The sequence below is a fragment of the Papaver somniferum genome, chromosome 1 (assembly GCF_003573695.1).
Source record: "Papaver somniferum cultivar HN1 chromosome 1, ASM357369v1, whole genome shotgun sequence".
Lineage (NCBI taxonomy): Eukaryota > Viridiplantae > Streptophyta > Magnoliopsida > Ranunculales > Papaveraceae > Papaver > Papaver somniferum.
In genome coordinates this window covers 109,695,637-109,708,038 of record NC_039358.1, presented here as the reverse complement: position 1 = coordinate 109,708,038, position 12,402 = coordinate 109,695,637, and the positions used below count along the sequence as shown (strand labels likewise).

Below are 12,402 nucleotides of genomic sequence, written 5' to 3'. Positions count from 1 at the left end.
TCGTAGGCCTTACTAATATCAATTTTAAGAGCAAAGGATCCTATAACAGAAGAAGAAGTGGACATGGAGTGAAGAATTTCTTTAGCGGCAACAATATTATATATTATCAATCTGCCAGGGATAAATGCAGATTGAGCAACGTCGACTAAGTCACTAAGATGCACTTTTAATCTTTGGGCTAAGAACGGTTTCATTCTGAAAATTAGCTGCCTATTTTTACTTTGGTCAACAGCCATCTGCAATACTTTCCATGAGAAAAAAAATAATCTTTCATCAATTTTCAATGATAATAGCCAAAAAATACGGTATAATATCTACCAAACATATCTTCAAACCCTAATCTCAATCTTCATATAACAATACCTTGCAGTCTGCCGAAAAACACCATCAAACATATCTTTACCTTAGAGATAGAAGGAGAAAACTCGAATCAAGTAGGAGATTTAGTTAATAAGTTCAAATAGGATGTTTTGGACTTAGGTGATACTTCTGATATTGTGGATTTTTCGCAAGCAGGTGACAAAGAAGGAGAAGAAGATACAAGTTGGGAAGCGAGTGCAACTGGAAAGATCATAACAGAAGAAAGAATGAAAGTTGAAACAGTGGAGAAGTTCATCGGGTTCACATGGCCTTTCATGACACCTGAGAATTTAAGAAAGTAGAGGCTGACACAAACATAATGATTTTCAAGTTTAACAACTGGACTCTGTTAAACAAAGTCATAGATGAGCGTCCTTGGAGTATCAATAAGCTGCTCCTGGTTGTGCATGATTATATTCCTGGCATGATCTACACAGAGAAACATTGAGACTTTCAATAGTTTTGGATTCAACAGAAGTTTTTACTACCCGAACATATGAATGTTGCTGCAGTCATTAAAATAGGTGAAATCATGGGACAGGTCATTGCCATTGAACCTAAAGATGCCATTCTAGTAGGTAGCAATCCTGTAAAAGTTTGTGTTAATATCGATCTTACCAACCCTTTGCGAAGAGGAGTTAAAGCAGTAACTAATGCTGAAATTTCTCGTTGGATCAAATTCTTTTATGAGAGACAACCGAGTGGAATTTGCACTGAATGTTATGTCATCAAACATTGTAAGGTAGCATGCAAAGATGCTAAAAAATTTCTGGACAAAGCTCATGAAAAGCCATATTTTTTTGGAAAAGCTGTTAATATAAGAAAGAATATTGTTCTCAACTCAATAAGAAATGCACCTACATCTAAGAAGACTAACAAAGCTTTAGTGAAGATCGCAGCTTTCGTTCCTCCCAAGGATGATGTTGCCATTAATTTGGATTTCTTACTGAAGAAGTCAGCGGGTACGGAAGATGAGGAAACTAATCGGCTTGGAAAAGGACACAGAGCTTCTGAGGATTGTCACACTAAGACTAACAATATTGAAACTACAACCACAACTTCCAACAATGTTTCCCGCACTGATCTCCAGACAGCTCAAAGGGTCACCACTAGAGATAACCAGAATGCAAACACAGAAAAAGAGAATCTGTTAAAATTTGAACTCATAAATCTTCCATTCTTAATTTTTCTGTGGTCATTTTTGTTTTCTATAAAATCATTCTCTTCAACTTTGTTTTTTGTTTCTCTTTACTGAAATTTCTTACTATTAAGAAAACATCTACCACTTGTTTTTTGCTTCTCTTATTGGAAATTATAAACATGAACATAATCTCTTGGAATGTTCAAGGTGTCAACAATGCTACCACTAGGAATCATCTGAGTGATCTAATAAGAACTCAAAACCCAGATATTATCTTCCTATGTAAAACAAAAATAAATCAACACAAATTCAAACCTCTCTTAAAACAGTTCCATTATCCTAATAGTACTTTCATTGAACCTGTAGGATTATCTGGTGGTCTGGTTTTACTTCGGAAATAAGGTTTACATGTGATATAGTTGATACCTATAACAACATGTTTAATGTTATAGTTTAGTCAGATCCTAACAAGCCAGAATTCTTATTGACATGTATGTATGGTTATTCTAACTATGCTAAGAAAAAAGAACAGTGAAGCTTCATTCATCAAATCAGTAAAGCTAATAGTAATCCTTGGATTGTATTAGATGACTTAAATTTCCATATTATTGATAAATATGTTGGCACTTCTTCTTTTACTGATGGCTGGGTTAACAATATTGTCTCTAGTTGTGGACTAGAGGATATAGGTTTTGTAGGAAAAGATTATACTTGGTCCAATAATAACATAGGAAATGACACTATAAAAACAAGGATAGACATGGCATTAGGTAATGGAAATTGGTCTCTAAACTTTCCAAACTCTAGGTTGTTACATCTTGCTTAACTAGGTAGTGATCATAGCCCTATTATGTTAGACACTAATATTACTTTACCTAATTGCTGGAAACCTTTTAAATTTTTCTTGACTTGGTTAAATGATGATTCATGTTCCATTGTTATTGCTAATGCTTGGAAATCTAGTGTGAATGGTTCACCAGCTTATCAGTTGGTTAATAGACTTCATATTACTAGAAGGATGTTATCATTATGGAACAAAGAGCATTTTGGAAATATCAACCAAAAGGTTGACAAACTTCAACTGGAGTTACATAAACTTCAAGAGCAGCCTTCAGATTCAAGCACCAACAATGAGATTATAAACATCAATAATGAACTAAGCAAGTGGCACAAAATCAAGATTGAATTCTATCAACAGAAGTCCAGGGATCACTTTATCAAGGATATGGACACAAATAGCAAGTACTTCCACACTAAAGTCAACAGAAGGAAAACTAGGAACAACATAGATTCAATTCAAGATTCTAATAACAAATGGTTGCAGTCAATGGATCAAATCTCTCAGTATCTCACTCAACATTTCAAAATATCAGCACAACTAGCAATACTATCATAGAAGAAGGCTTGTACAACATTCTGCCAACTCTTATTTCGGAAGAGGATAATATATCTCTTACCAGAATCCCCACTGATGAACAAATACACTCTACTCTTAAAAGCATGGAGAACTGGAGTGCACCAGGTCCAGAGGGTTTTCAAGCTGGGTTATATAAAAGCCATAGTTGGTGAAGATGTTTGTCTTATGGTCAAATTTTTTTTTGAAACTAAGTACATTCTCAGGAAGATAAATAAAACTTATATCTCTTTGATTGCAAAGAAGAAGAAAAGTACTAGTGCAGCTGATTACAAACCAATTGGTTTGTGTAATACTTCTGATAAGATTATTTCTAAAGTTATTGTTAACAAAATGAAACCTCCTATGGAAAATATTATATCACCTTTTCAAGCTGCTTATGTTTCAGGAAGACTAATCAGTGCAACATAGTGATAACTCAAGAAATTATTCATTATATGAAGAAGAAAAGAGGAGAAACAAGATGGACGACACTGAAGTTAGACATGTCAAAAGCTTTTGACAGGTTAGAATGGCCATTCTTGATTAAAGTTCTTTCTTATTTTGGATTCAGCGAAGATTTTTGTGACTTAATCTATCAATGTATAAGCATTAATGGTTCACCATGTGATGAATTCTCACATCCAGAGGCATCAGACAAGGTGATCCACTATCACCCTATCTATTTATTCTTGCTATGGAGTTTCTCTCAAGACAACTCTCAGCTTCTCAAATGGATAAAACAATTAAAGGTATTAAAGTGGTTGCATTATCACTAGCCATTAATCATTTGCTTTTTGCAGATGACTGCTTGATCGTTATGATAGGCACATTTTTTTGTCTAAGTTGTCCTCAATATTCTATATTGTTGGTACTCGATTTTGTACTTATTATGGTGTTTTATGTGTTTGTATGTATTTTTGGGAAATAAACATTTTTGGAAAAATCGGCTCGAAAAATTACTCGGGGCACCCCCGGAGGACATTTGCTAAACGGATCCCCACTTTGGATAAGGGGCAACTTCTTTACTATTTGCACCCCCTAGGGCGCCAACTGCTACTCACACCCCTGGTCTGGTTAAGGGGCACCGTTTTTCTTCTTTTCAAAAAATCAGTTTTGGCGGGAAAATGTGACAGGCATAGGCAGATGTTGGAATTGATATTTAGGGGTGTTATATAGAGATTAAATGGCTGAGATTCATTGGGATGTCTTGATTTGGCGTAACAGGCGTGGTATGATTGTTTGTTTCGATTGAATTTGTCTAGATAATCCAACAGATGAAAACAGGTCAGTTCGTGCATGAGAGTTATTTCACGGGATTGCATGAGTTTTGGAGATTTTCTCGTGATTTTCTTCAGCAGAATGATTGGAAATGAGACAATGCGACGAAACAGGGATGGTAAAAGTGCCAGAATTGAGAAGATCATGGAGTTCACATGGTTTTGAGCTTACACAGGAAAAAATATTTCGCCGGAAGATGATCGGAATTGGTTGTATATTTGGGAAGATTTCATGAGACAACACGAGTCTAAAACGTTATCATCTAATTATGGAACGTGTTTCAATAAGTTTGGAGTGTGTAAACAACAGCTAGCTACGTGAGAAGTTAAAACAGGGAAGAAATTCCCGTATATTGCATGAAAATAATTTTTGTTGATTACCGAGTGATGGAGGACTATTGGGAGTGATGAGCGAGATTTCTTGGTCCTGTTTGCTATAAAAGAGATGCTGTGGTGATAGAGAAGATCTATCAAGAGTTCAGGGAGTATAGGGAGCAGAGAATAGAGATTTGCTGAGAGATTCATCACCAGCAAGAAGAAGAATACACGAAGAACATAATACTACATATTGCAATCGTTTATTTATAGTGTATTATTTTTCCCAACGGTTTATTTTTAAAACTTTGTAACAGTCTATTGCAACATCTTTAGGGTATAGTTCATCTGTGATAGTAAATTCAGTGTAGCATCTGGGTTATAACGCTAATACAGCGTTTCAAACTGCCTGTTTTATTATTTTTCACCCTTGTAAACACCCTTTGAGCAATGAAATCAACTTTTGACCGTGTTTCCAACATGATGAGCTAAACCCATTCTCTGAGGCGACGGAAGAATCTATTTCGCCAATGAACAGAGGTATTTTCTATTTTATTTAATTTATGCAATTATTATATGATTATTTGCCTTGATAAATAAATTGATAAAATGATTTTTGTTAATCAATTGTTATTTCAATTGATGGAGCATGCTTAACCTAGGTTTTGATGTCCCATACTTTCGATCTACAATTGTTATTTCTAAAAATCAACTTTTGCAATATTTAGAATCAATTTGAACGCATGATTTGCATGATTATAATTAGAGAACTTAAATCACTTTGATATTGGTAAATAGTGGAATCTATATCCCCAGTCTCCTCCATAATCTTGATATCGTTTTATTTGAGTTTATCTTTGTTTTGCTTATAAATTTAATTTGAAATTTTATTTCTTCACAAATCTTGAACGAACAATTACTACAACATCATTGAAAATTACATCAACTTTTGCGCCGCCGACGCGGACTTGTCTTTAGGTTTAGAATTTTAGATTTAATTTTTTTAGGTTTTTTTTTTGTTTTTGTAGTTTTTTTTATTTTATTTTATTTGTTCTATTTTACGTTTTTGGGTTTTTGTCTTTTCACTACATATTTTGGAATTTGGAGCGAAAGAAAAAGTTGCCAAAGCTTTTGGTAATTACTTAAAGATTTGGAGTCAAAGACAAAGCGAAAAGAGCGAAGGTAAAAAAACATAAAAAAAAAGGAGAGAACTTATTTTATTTTATTTTATTTTAGATTTGGTTTTTATTTTTAGATTTTCTTTTTAGAAATTGTATTAGGATATCTTATTTTTTGTAATTTTCTTTTTCTTTTGCACTTTATTTCTGGACTTTGGACTGTGGACTTTGGGACATTATTCTTTTATTTTTACACCCTACGGAATGGTAGTATTAAATATAAACAGTTTGCAGAGAAGGACGGAAATTACGATATTGCCTCGGCCCCCCGGGTTCGTACATGACATAAGATTCGTGGCACGAGTCGACTACACTGGTTCTTCGCCCGTCTGATACGGGAGGTAAGTTTATCTGAACACCCACAAATCCCCTGTCAGCGGGTTACTGTTTTCCTTCGTATGCATGTATGTTGAGGACTGAAAACGGTTTAATTTTCTAGTAAAGGGCAAGGCTTGGCCATACAAGATAAGGGTTCGGATTTCATCACCGTTCTCTTCTTTCCCGCCTTAGGAAAACGATACTAAATGCGAACCCAAGCTTAAAATACTGACTAGAACGGGACCTATAAGGTAACGAGCTTCATAGGAAAGTCGTTCGAAAAATATTGGTTGCTCTATTAAGCATACTTTGAAGTTCATGATGGTTAATATAAGTTGAGCGAGCCTCCTTGTAACCCAAGTGAATGTTTTGCCAGTGAGGCCTGGGTATTAAAGCTCCATTGAGCTTCCCTTGTCTCTATTCAACTTACTTTAACTTAGATTGATTCCAGAGAGGTTTGTTTAAATTGTAACGAATTGCCTTTCAAAAAAGTAGAAGTTGGTCTAGAAACAATCTAAGTGGAGACATCATGCTTGTTGTTTGCTAGAAAACTATAGGTTTGTTTTGGTGGAGTCGTCCTGCTGTGTGTTTGCTTAGAACCTCCCTTCCTTAGGATTTTATTTTTAATTTTTTGTTAGTATATGCCAAGACCGCTCGAGTCCATTAGTGAGCATGCTTGGAAAAGAGATACTTTTGGCTGTTTGATTAGTGACGAGCCTAGAAGTTCTTCTTTTATAAACGGGGAGCTCGAAGACTCTTCTTTAGAGAGCCTTGTTTTTGGAAACTTCAGTTTTGAGAATTTGAGTCTTAGTGAGGAATTCACCCCTAGGATTTTGATTGTGCCAACAATGACAACTTTGGAGGAGTATATGTACCCAACTAGGTCCAACCGACCATCATGCATTAAGTTGCCAGCCTCTAAAGATAATTATAAGTTGAAACCTGGTATTCTTCAGATGATCCCTATATTCTTAGGAAAAAATGATGATAACCCTTACTTTCATGTTAGGGACTTTGAAGAAATTTGTGGAACAATTAAGATTAAGGACCTTACTGACAAAGTCTTGAAACTTAGGATCTTCCCATTTTCTTTAAGAGATAAAGCCAAGACCTGGCTGCATAACCTACCATCTGAGTCCATAGAAACATGGAAGGAACTTACTGCTGCATTCTATTTGAAATTCTACCCTAAGCATAAAACTGCAGCTATAAGGCAGAAAAGTAGTGCTAGTGTGCAACAAGAGGGAGAATCTCTTTATAGGTTTTTAGAGAGATTTAATGATCTCTTGTCGCAACGTCCTCACCTTGGGTTTGAGAAAATGAAACTAGTAGAGATTCTTTATGATGGTTTACACTATTCGACCAAAGCCATGGTCGAGTCTATGTGCGCTGGTGAGTTCACTAGTAAAATTGCAGATGAAGCGTTTTCCTTCTTAGTAGATGTAGCTGAAAAATCCCAATAGTGGAAGTCTTGTGTTGAACCCCCTAAAATACTCCTGGTTAATATAAGTAGCACCAATGTGGTAGATACAAGCTTTGGGTCATATGCTAAGTTTGCTGCTTTTTCCAGAAGGTTAGAAGCTTTGGAATTGAATCAGTCTAAGCATAAGTCCTTTGTTGAACCTGATGATAGAATTAGAGCCTCTCAAGTCTCTAGTTATGGAGTAGAACCCAATAACTCGTTTTGGGAAGGTCGGGTTACTGAAGAACAAACCCATGCTGTCTATAACAACTTTAGATTTGAAAACCTTCAGAAGTTTGACCCATACTCAGAGACCTACAACCCTGGTTGGAGAAACCATCCTAATTTTTCTTGGTCTAAGGGACAAAATCAAGGTCAGTCTAGTAATTCTCAGCCTCCCCCAGGTTTTGGTTATACTAAGAACTCTTCAGGTCCAACCCAGTTTCAAAACCCTTCCGAGAAAAATATCTCTAGCTTAGAAGAAACTCTTACTGTGTTAGCAAAGAACCATGAAATGTTATCAAATAACCATCTTAGCTTTCAACAAGAAACCACGCAGAGTTTGCAGAATAATGCAAAGATTCTTGCTAAATTAGAACTTCAAGTCGGCCAAATAGCTAAGATTATAAGTGAGAGAAGGACATAAGGTTTCCTAGTCATACTGATCCTAACCCCAAAGGAGAGAAAACGTACAATCATGTGAATTCTATTACAACCCTTGGGAGTAGAAAGAAAGTTGACAATAAGGTTTGCATGCCTGACAGTGAAAATGTTGTGGTTCACCCTCCTGGGACAGAAAATGAGGAGACTAATAGAGTCTCTAAAGAGACCAATGAGGGTCCTGATGAGCCCGGATTTGTTCCCAGAGCCCCATTCCCACAGATGCTAGTTTCAACTAAGAGGGAGTCCCACTTTAATGATATATTGGAGGTTTTTAAGCAGGTCATTATCAACCTTCCATTATTATATGCAATTAGGCAGATTCCCGCTTATACTAAGTTCCTCAAGGACATGTGTACTCGAAGGCGTAAGGTTAGTTTCCACAAGAAAGCCTTCCTATCTAGTCATGTGAGTTATATTATTCAGAATACTACTACTCCTGAGTATAAAAACCCGGGTTCTTCTACCATTTCTTGCACAATAGGTAAATACCGTATTGAGAAAACGTTGCTTGACTTAGGAGCCAGTGTTAACTTACTCCCATACCATGTGTACCTTAAGCTAGGACTTGGTGGGATGAAATCTGAAAAGGAGAGGGTACCAAAAAATACCTCAAGCTAAAAAATTTCCTACCTATAAGTCCTTTCTCCGAAAGTGATTGTCTATGGACTGAGTCGAGACAATACAACTAATCGATTCACACTTCGTGTGATCGTCTATGGATACGAGATCGAGACAATACAACAACGAAGTATGTTACTTGATAAAAAGGTTCAGACTTAACCAAACACAATAGGATTCACTTATCAAGTAAATAGGAATTAATGTTTGTTTAATTTACTTTAATTATAATAAAACAATAAAAAAAAACTAATTGTTCAAAACTAAATAATAAAAGAACCAGATATATTTCCGCATTATAAAACAATTATAATGCGAAAATATAAAGTAAATGACACAACAATATTTTGTTAACGAGGAAACCGCAAATGCAGAAAAACCCAGGGACCTTGTCCATAATTAAATACTCTCAGGATTAAGCCGCTACACAAAGTTACACCTAACTTTGTATAGTTGAGACCAAGCAACTAAACCTATAGTTCACCTAGTTCCGTCTGTATTCCCACGCCTCCGACCTTAGTCACGTACTTGGAACAATTCCTTTGTTCGTATTCCAGACAATAAAGGAACAAAAAATCCGTTGGTATCAACTCTATTCAACCAAGTGATATGAGTCGGACAAAGGCTATTCTGTTTATCTTAACATAAACTCCTTCGTCAGGTTCTTAGATCTATCTTATATTCAATTACCGAAGTAATCGTTTAAGATTAAGCCAACAACACAATTAATCCAAAGAATTGTGTTGATGTCGATCTACTCAATTAATCAATCCAATCTATTACAAGGATAAACCGATTATTAATTGGATCCTCTTTTATCGAAACAAGTATTGTGCACACCAAAGATTATGAACCCACAAATCAGAAATCTTCAATATCTTATTCGTCTTCAAATCTTCTTAGATCTTCAATAATAACATGCACACAATCACTTGAATCTCTTGTGATCAATCACGCACAGAACGGAGTCTGTTAACAATGGATTATCACAAGATCGTCTTTAGAACTAACAACAGTCTAAAGATCCCTGTCGAAACTCTGATCTAGTTTGAGTGAATCTTATATTAGAAGAGAAGATTCTCAAGCATAAACAAACTAGGTGCAATCAAAGTTCAAACGCCGTTAGTCAATCAAATCAATGAAAATAAAAGATAAACCGCAATTATCTAGTTTCCCACCAACGGTACACGCTAGAGCTTCTCAATCCCAAAGAAGACTTCAAACTAAGAGGCCGTAAGAGATTTCGCCTAATTAGGTTACTCTCCTCTCCGAGTAGGCGGCTACACCAGTAACAACACAACAAAGAGGAAGCTTGTTGTTACAAAGGATTAGTTTGCTAGAAAGGCAAACTTCAAGAATTTATAGACAAGGAAGTTTGGACACCAAGGAATTTCCAAAAGCGGAAATATTCTCGAGATATTCATTAAAGCACAAATTCGGTTTTTCATAATTCCTGAAAATGCTCTGTCCAAAAATAATGATCGAAATCTCTCGGAAAATCTCTAATTAGTAAATGCACATTACTAATTCTTATTTCCCTACAAAATGAAGTTAAATACCTTAATTAAAAGATTCTTAACTTATTTATGTTTCGATCCTGGGATTCTCTTCTCTTAGCTATTAAGGAATAACTTTGAACAATTAAATAATAAACATTCATAGCATGTGTTCAAAGTATGTCGACATCCTTACTTTGTAAGTTCTCTTTCACACTTACAACCTTTAAACCGATTTGCCACACTTCCAAACAAGTATAGAATTGGTTCATCTGACTTTCAAGAACTATGCGATTGATCAAATAACATTCAATCACAATCATGGGTTTAACGGTTCTACCAAAACAAGTTTCGGTTCTACCTTCCATGTGAGTATTGTGCATAGTCACATTAGCTTTCCAAAATTCGGTTGACTAGGTACTAGGATCGGTTCCCTACATATATATGGTATCTAACTTATATGTGTTGCACATGTCCATAGGATCGGTCCCCCTTTGCCTAAAAACGTGTTGCACATTTCATAGGATCGGTTCCCCTTTCTGCTATAAACCTTGCTGTACCTCATTCATAGGTGTTTAAAACACCTAATTTTATATTTAGTATTAATGCTTTCTTTGCTAATTTTCTTGTAAATTATGTATCTTATGTTTGCTTTTGAGTGTTATTAGGTGTTTTGGAGTCACTTCAAGCAAAAGACGAAGATAACACTCATTTGGAGGAGGAAGAAGGAAAAGAGCATTCCATGGGTGAAGATATTGGGAGTTCATCTGTGGATAAGGGACAACCAGCTGGAGTTCAAGAAGAATTGCTAAAGACACCCATGCGTGTTGATAGCTGTCCCATGGTTATTACCCTAAAATAACTCGAGAGACTTTCCCATTGTTCATCCCCAATTTCATCCGTGAGCAGCTGCTATTGAGAAACATGTAGAAATGTATGGAGATTGAGAGAAGATGATTCTGGTGTTGTTCGTGTTACCAGTGAAGAGAGGATGGTTCGATTGATGATGTTCTGTTGATCGAGAATTGTTGTTTGCTGCTGGTGACTGAGAACAGATCGAGAAGAAGTCCAGGGTTGAAATCAGATGGAGGAATTCATGACTGTGGTTGAAGATTAACGAAGAAATGGAAGAAGTTAAACGGGGTTTGAGGTGAATTCTTAGCTGGTGGATCTGGGATGATTCGTTTGATGAATTACTGTGACAGAATTTGTGATGGGTGTGAAATATTATCGAATCAGCTTCTGAAATTGATAAGATTAGGGTTCTGATGCTGCTGGTGGTCAAGAGGTGTTGTGGTCAAGACCTGGATGGAGATGTTGGTATAAGGCAATGCAGAAGACATGAATTTGTTGCTGTTGAAGTTCATAGCTGAATGGATCGTGATTCAGGTGGGAAGCTGAGCTGAAGTGATGGTTTTGTTGAGTTCAAGATGAGTTATGAGGTCTGAATTGCAGGAGATGGATGCTGGTATGAATGGGTTTGAGCTATATTTGGTTTTGAGCTGTAGAAAGTGGTGTTGTTGTTGCTCATGGAATTGCAGAGAAGAACAGTGAAACTGGTGATGCTGTTGCTGTCTTCGCTGGAGTTTGAGGATGAGAATCAAATAGCTGAACTGAATTGCAGTTGGAGCTGTTGCCGCCAAGGAATTGAGTAGCTGACGGCTTTGAAGCGTTGGCTGCAATGGAGCAGCTGGGAGTGAAGTGCAATTACAAGTGATGCTGTCAGGTTGATTACAGATGGAGAAGTTGAATGGTCGTTGTGGCCTCACGTAATGCTGTAATGGAATGGTGAGTAACAGATGTGCTGCTGCAGAATGGGTAGTGATGATTATGAGAATTGGTTGCAGCTGCAGTTATGTTATGGTGTTGAGTTGCATAATCTGGACTGAGAATGAACTGGTGTTGCTCTGATGGAAAGAGGACAAGAAATGTGGACTGAAGAGCAGATTATATGGGCTGAGAGGATGAATGGAAGCTGGGGAATTGGTTGAGTGATGCAGTTGTCGTGGCTAGGTCGAGATGGTTGTTTCTATGTGAAATAGTCGAGTTGCAGGCAGATGTTGATGCCAGCTCAGAAGTGGATGCAGTTGCAGTTGGTGGTTGTAACAAGATTAAGAAGACCATGCTGTTACTAGTGATACTGAGGGTCTATGGTGAAGTTGAAATGGCTGCTAGTGA

At 36.5% G+C, this 12,402-nt stretch overlaps 1 long non-coding RNA gene across 1 annotated transcript; it reads left to right on the top strand.

The window, feature by feature from the left end:
* Positions 1–11,091: 11,091 nt before the first annotated feature.
* On the top strand, positions 11,092–12,181 carry LOC113296200. The gene is made up of 2 exons (XR_003332995.1): positions 11,092–11,613; positions 11,680–12,181. It is a non-coding gene; the product is annotated as an uncharacterized LOC113296200 (long non-coding RNA).
* The last annotated feature ends 221 nt before the right edge of the window (positions 12,182–12,402 follow it).